The sequence below is a fragment of the Silene latifolia genome, chromosome 2 (genome assembly GCF_048544455.1).
Source record: "Silene latifolia isolate original U9 population chromosome 2, ASM4854445v1, whole genome shotgun sequence".
Classification (NCBI taxonomy): domain Eukaryota; kingdom Viridiplantae; phylum Streptophyta; class Magnoliopsida; order Caryophyllales; family Caryophyllaceae; genus Silene; species Silene latifolia.
Genome location: NC_133527.1, coordinates 150715466 through 150723676, shown reverse-complemented (window position 1 = coordinate 150723676; position 8211 = coordinate 150715466).

Sequence of the window (8211 nt, the reverse complement as noted above, 5' to 3'; positions counted from 1 at the left end):
AGGATGAAAATAAAATAAAATAAAATAAAATAAAATAAAATAACATAAAGAGAATTGTTTGAAAATGTTGTTAAAATACCCATTTATTTGTAATTAACCAACCATATGATCGAGTCACAGAATAAACCATCATGTTATATGGAACCAAGGATGATTTTGGTAATGGTCAAAATATTTGTCATAAAAAAGAATTAAAATGATAAGAACCACAAAAGGAAAGAAGTAAAAATAAGATAAAAATGAAAGATGAACACGAACACGTTTGGACTTAGGTCTAAGGAGCCCGTTGGGGCGCGAGTCAGAGGGCGAGATAAGGAGCCCCTATGCCATACTAAAGTCCGGTTTGGCTCGATCTTTCATGTTTTGAATCATGTTATGTTTTGGTCATGCTTATAAACTCATAAAAACAGTAAAGACATGAAATAAGTATAATATTTACACCCTAAAACATACATGTTATAATGTTTGCGAGGTAGATGATTATTGATACAGTTTTATCATTATGCGACTACTCGGGATCAGAATAAGTTTAAAAGACTGCCTTAAAATAGGATTTTGTTTTGAAACGATGTTGAAAATATGTTGTTTGAAAACATGTAGATTAATGTTGAGTTGGTCGAATAGGTCGGTCGAATGCACGGCTACGGTACAAAAAAAAAATGAAAGGCTTGTGTTTTCAATGGTAGGTCAAAATACGTGTCGATTTCTTGACTTAAGAAGTCGAGGTCTAGAAGTTTAAGGGAGATGTGAGGGGAAGGACTCTCGCGTGCCTAGAGTGGTGCATACGAGGCGGTATCTATAGAGGATTATCAGGTGTTAGGTCGGTTGAGTTTTCTTGGAGGCCAAGGAGGAGGCCTAAAGAGGCGCGAGCTACCTAGTGCCTCAAAAGGTGTCCTGTCCTTTTCGAAAATATGGATTTTCCTTTGTTCAAACCAATGTTTTGTTGGTTGTTATTTGTGATTTTATGTGATTGCTTAGCCGTGTGAGCTTTATTTTGGTTATTATTTGGGGTTGGTATTTTGTATGCTTGACTCGAGTTTACCAGTGTTGAGTCGGGATTTGAATTTTGAGTTGGTTTTTGGCCCGGTGTCAGTTTTGACTTTAATTAGTGTCATTTTAATGCAAATGACATAATAAAATCATTCATGGCATTGTTTTTGATATTCGAGACTCGGGTTGACTCAGATTGACTCAAGTTGCGGGTTTCTGAGTTGGTTTTGGGTCTGAAGATGGTTTTAACTCTAAACAGTGTTGTTTTAATGCAAATGAAGTTAGAAAACCATTTTTGAAATCATTTTTAATATTTGAGTAATGCATTAAATAGTCTCATGTATAGTCAATCCATGCACGCCGGTCAAGAACATGTTGTAATCCGATCATCATCGAGTGTTTTTTGGAAGGTGCATATACTAGGTATCTATAGAGCCCCTACTTTGACTGAGGCTTGGACTGAAGGAAATGTAGATTCATATACATTATAACATATTTATATATGTCGAAATAATTTGTCATAAAATTAAAACGGATCTTATGCATGCAAACATTAAAATAAATAGAGGAGAAATTATGTCCTTACATATTAAATTTCGGATATTTGGGCACAAAAGAGATCACCTTTCTCTTTTGTTCTTGAGCTTATTCCTATGGAAGAACAAAGATCTAAGAGTAAGATCTCTCCCTAAATATAATACCCAAGGCTCCTCTTAATTAAATTAATATTACAAATACTAGTTATAATATTAATCTATGAGAAAATTGAACCAAAAATATTGTTAACACTTTGAATATTTTCGGTTTTGATGAGAGATAAAGAGAGGATTTTATTTCTCTAGAAAACTTGTATTTTGGATGATAATTAGAATGAATAATAGACTAACTCATATTAGTGTATTATTAGGTAAATAAGATGAAAAACCATAATGGTTTTTCATCTCAAAAACCGGGTGGAAGGGTGGCATGGGAGGGAGCCAATGCATGCTCTAGTTGCTCTTCACCATGAGCATTAGGTTTGCATGGCTACAAGAGTAGGTAATCATTGTGTTTTCTATTAATATAATCAACACAATATTAGACTAATTACTCCCATAATTTCGGCCCATTTAGATAATATGGACTCCACATTATCTTTGTCAAAATGTCAACTTGTCTCATGTCACATGTCATATGCAACATAATTTGTCATGTATTTTTAACATATTAAAAATCAACGTATTAATAAAAATACGTCACATACAAAAAATTGACTTAGTAATTTCATAATTACTTGTACCAAAATATTTAACCACTTATAAATCACAACTGATTGTATTTATAATAATTCATTCAATTTTAATTGTTACATTAAACAATTATTTCATCCGAGTAATGACACAATTCAATCACTCAGACCGTATCTTATTTAATCACATTTCAATATGATACGTAAATTTCACTTCCAAAATCGTCCGTCAATTTTCAAGTAATTTAATTAACTCGTAACATTATACGATTAATTAAATAATCAATTAAGAGGGTTGCCCTTTAGGTATGACCTAGGGGGTCAACTGATCACCACCGTCACACGACAGTAATGTCAAACTCTAGTAAGCCAATCATTACCGATATATGTTGACCATTGACAAGAACAATATTACTTCCCAATTGTATTCATTTTAATGAGACTTAAACATGTGATCATCATGATCAATAGTCGTGATCGCATTATTGTCGGAGGACACATATTCCAACAATCTCCCACTTGTCCTCGACAAGTGTGCGTCACCAATTCTCTTGTCCTATTACTATCTCCCACTCAATGCAAGGTGTCTTTCAGGTCGTACTTGCAAGTGATCATATCGAGAGCGGTTTCCTCGATCTGGAGAATAACCGATTGACCGGATTTATCCACTCGGATATCTTCCGAGCGTGGCCACGCATTTCCAGTTCATTACTCCTCGAGTGGCCCTGAGATATTGTTATAACCCTGACTAGGGGTGGACAATTCCTATTGCACTCATTCCCTTCGACTAGCCACAGCCATCATAACCCAAAATATGCCCATTTGACCCCATTTACGAAGGTCGTAGTAACACAAATCAAAGTTAATCTGAAACTGTGCCATCTTAGGCGAATAGTCTTTAGTCAAAAGAATCGACTCATTTGAATACTATAGTAGCTCTCGCCACGACCAGGCTATATAAATTTGCCAGAACTCTATAAGCGGTCATAAGGCCCGACAAAATGTTCCTAACAATCCGCCTATGTGATCGACTAGTCATCACACATGACTCTATGGCACTTGAACTTGCCATCAATCGCATCACACTCTAGTCACTTCGAGACGTCACCTCATATAAGTAACTATGGGCATAAACAATGTTAATCCATGTTCACTTTAACGGGGTTCAATTGTCTCCACAACCCGTTTGGATATAACAATGTACCAAGTGAGTTAATAATAACTCAAACGACAAATGTCGACATCACACTCGGGTAGTCAATATCATATTACAACCTTGTGATGTTTATCATAAGTGTAAACACTTATCGATTGCAATAGAAGTTTAACATCCCATGTGTCCACGTGTTCAAACTTCTTACACTTGCAATTTCCTTCACATTCATGTTCTCATACCATGAATTTTACCAAGCATACATCAAGGTTCTCGACCTTGGTTTTGGTTCTTTAACTTGAAAGAACTTTCTTATCGATCATCTCATAATGAACGAATTTGTGATGAATAATACAACTTGTACCGATCAAGTATTCCATCCACACACAATGCACTAGGTATATGTTTTGTAGAATCTTGTAACAATTGACAAGATTATTAGCTTAGTACTTCTCACAAGTCCTAGCTTTATTAGGAAAGATTGTTTTGAATAACCTCTTATTTAACCAAGTATCTTTCCAAAACTCCTCATTTCTCTTTCTGGGCTTGAAAGATTTGGGATTCTCATAAATCCTCATATGTGCTCGGATTTTCTACAATATGTGCAAACTCTTGACACACAATAGAACATCCGTCAATCATCGAAATCGCTCATCGGATTCTACTCGAGAATTCATGACGCTTCTATTATGGCTCACCAAGTCAATCATCATGCTCTTATGCATATGATTCATAATTGGACATGTACATGATTATTCTAATGGCGGAAACATTAGTTACTAATAATCATGAGATCAACCGTTCATAGGTTCAATGAACTACCATGACTGCTAATGGTAATCCCATTTTCATTCATACGAATAACCTACGCGTATGTTGATGTGATGTGTATCTCTTAATACTAATCCAACATCCCATGATGTAATTGGATTCATCATTGTCCATTTTCATCCAGAATTGAAAACTCAAAAGCTTCTTTATGAAAGAAGATATTAGCTCGTCATTCTTTAATGAGTAATGAGTTTTATACATTCAAGGATGATAGCTCCCACTAAATTCTATGTCTTCACATGAGAATTTCCTAACTCCCACTCAATTCTACATATTTCGAGATGACTTCTTAATCGAAATTTGTCAAGAATATAAATATAAATTGCTTTGCCAAGTTACTAGGATAAAACCATATATGTTCCCATCATATCCTTTCAAAAATGCCTATTTTGAAGTGGTCTCATCTCAACCTTACGGAAAGAGATTTTAAATCTCTAACACACTCATGTCATAATGATGTGTAGCAATGTCATTATTCAAATACAAATAATATTTAGAATAGGTCCTTCGGAATACCCTTTCGGAAGGAGGTTTAACCATTTCATAGGGAGGTTAAACAATGACATTTGCGGTTAAAACGTTGGCTATTTAAGATATCGGAATATCAATATTTGCAACTTGATCATAACTAGTATGTTACTATGATTCATTTAGGCTCTTAAGTAAAACTCATGATTGAAACTATTTGTCAAATTATTCATAACCTTAGTCAAAAGCTTGTTAACACTTTACATTAGTCATTTTTCTTCCAAAACTTCTTTTGGTCTCCTCGTGTAGTTATCTTGAGAATAAACTCTTATGATTACTTCACTTGGTCTCTTAAGTCATTTAGAACATACTTGAGACTATAGATCTCATCTATTTGGTATACTATGTAAATAGATATACCTTCATTCAAAACATTCTCTCTTGCGTAGATCTCCATTTACACAAGTACACAATTATCTTGCCTTGTGTGTTGTGTCCTCATTTTTCTCCCACTCTATCTTTAGAATGAATACACTAAGCATTCAAAGATAGCATATGAGACACAAATTAATGATGTTGAAGTATAAGGAGAACTATCTCATAGGTTGACTAATTGTTATTGATTTCATATGTGTACTTGGTGGTTGACATACCTTTAAGAGAGTTCATAGACTCAAAGTCACTTCATTAATGATCATACACAAGCCTTAAGCATGTGGACATATAATGAAACCGGTCATTATATTTGTCTATTAGATCACTTTAAGTGAATAATTTTATGTTTCAAAACGCAAGCAATTTAAAGATGAAATTTTAGAACATAAAGGATAAATGATAAAACGTGTGACTTGGGTTGCAAACCAAGTCACTATCATCCAAAATACAAACCATTATCCAAAATACCTTTCCATGTCGAACACGGAAACTTAAAGTTCTAAAATTCAAATCATAACTTAAAATAAGACAATGAAAAACAAAGCTCCATAAAAGCTATCCTTAGCTTCTTCATGGTTTCTTATGCTTGCTTTTCTTTTCCTTTGTCTTTGCTTGGTGGAGGCCCTATTTACAATAAAAGGGAAGATACATTATCACAACTTTGCATCATAATACCATAGTTGAATTTAGAAACATAAAAGAAGGTTAGTCATTTACCTCTTTGGAGTGATCTTTCCAACTTTGATATCACCAAGGTATTTGGAACAATTCCTCTTCCAATGTCCCATGCCATTACAATAATGGCATTTGTCAAGAGGACCCTTCTTGACTTTGGAGGTGCTAGCTTCACAAGACTTAGCTTTGGTGAATGTGGGAGCTTGCTTTTTACCCTTTCTCCCATTCTTCTTGAACTTCCCCTTACTCTTTGTGCTTATGTTAAGCACATCCTTGGGAGGGTTCACATTTAACCCCATGTCCCTCTCGGCTTGCACAAGTAACTTGTGCAACTCCTCAAGAGACACATCCTTGTCTTGCATATTGAAATTCACCCGGAATTGCACATATGCCTTAACCTTAGACAAGGAGTGTAGAATCCTATCTACGATGAGTTCTTTGGGGATTTCAACCTTTTGAATCTTCAAGGTCTCGACAAGCTCCATGAGTTTGAGCACATGAGGGCTAACCTTTTGGCCCTCTTTGAAGTCGAGATCAAAGAATGCCGCGGCCGCCTCATATTGGACGATCCGCGGAGTTTGTGAAAACATGGTCACAAGTTTGGAGTAAATCTCATTAGCATTGCCCATTTTGAAGGCTCTCCTTTGGAGTTCCGCCTCCATCGCAAATATTAAGACATTTTTCATTGCGGCGGACTCCTTTTGGTAAGCCTCATAGGCTTCCCTAGTGGCCGCGGTGGACCTAGTGGAGGGCTCGGGTGGAGAGGCCTCGGTAAGGTAACGAAGCTTGTCGTCACCTTCGGCGGCTAATTTGAGTTGGGCATCCCACTCGGAGAAATTTGACCCATTCTTTTCAAGTTTACATCGATCCATAAAGGATCGGAGCCATGATGAAGTAGCGAGTGGTGTAGCATTAGGAGTTGGTGTTGCCATTTGTTATGAAAAAGAAGTGGTCTACAAAACAAAATATAAGGAGTAAAACAATTGTCGTTTTAATAATACTTGTAAAAATGTATGATTTAAACAAGTTATAAGCATTTTTCTAGTGACCTCTACCCAACTAGATAAATGATTCCAAGACCCAAATTCATATCGACTTAGGCACGGTATGGCCGATGAAACCTTTATCAATATAACTCGGTGGATTAACATTTTAATCGATTCTACTTTTAGAACTCTTGGTCGATAAAATTACTCTAATAATTATCTATAGCCCGGAACACATGCAACTACGGTCGCGAATACTTCCGTTGAGCTCAATCCAAATTTCGAATAAATGTGTCCATTATCCAAATCCACATCAACTTGGGCACGGTATGGCCGATGAAACCCTCATCAATATGAACTCGGTGGATTAACACTCATTACCCACTTCCCCTACGTAACAAGGTTTGTACCCCGGTAGGGCCGAGTGCACTCCCTCGCGAAATAGGTTTTCATGGTTTCTACTATTTGGTAAGGCTATGTCTCAATTGATAGTTTTAGCGAGAGGTCATGTCAATTTATTATCTATCACGTTTTAAGTGAACTAAAGCGGTGAACTACGATAATTCTAATTGACACGGTCGATAAACTCGATAAAATAAGACAATGCATGTTTAGTTATGGCGATTTAGCGATGCATGTGACATAAAATAAAATGCAAGCATAAAGATAAATAAATCCTAGTATGGCCTTTCCTAAAATAGAAAAACTATTAATCTATTACATATTCGGAAACCAACTCCATTGGTCCCTTGAACTTCGGTTGTGACACGCATCTCGATGTAACACCGTCTTTATGTATCGCCATTCTTGAAGAAATCCGTCTTTAGGAACTCCTAATGAATAAAATTACATAATAAATTACATAATTTCCTATTATACATTTGTAACTAAAATAAAATAAATCTATTAAATATTACAAAACGGTGATACGAGATCACAATAAAAATTACAACCGAATCGATATTCCCATACATTTCGGGAAATACCAATTAAAATCTAAGGCCATACTAAGTAAAATTACATAATTCAAAAATTACATAAATTAAAATTATGACAATCATAAAGAAAATGCAGCATTATATTATGTATGAACATGCTCAATTTTATGCTAAATCGCCTTTTAATTAGCCAATATCGTATATTACTCGGTTTTTACGGATTTGCGTGATTTCAACATTTTATAATCACAAAAATACATAAACTCATATTTATGCATAAGTTAATTACCCTAACCTCTTAGGACTCAAAATATAGTCTTAACTAATAATTTGACCATAATTAACCTTTATTTATAAAATTGTTCATAAATGGACCAAAAATTACAAAAATAAGCCATTAAACTTCAAATAAATCCAAAAAATTCAAATAAATTCAAAATTTGAAATTTAAATTCATGAACATTCTGGAAAAATTCCATGACACTCATAATGTTCAAAATCTTAGGT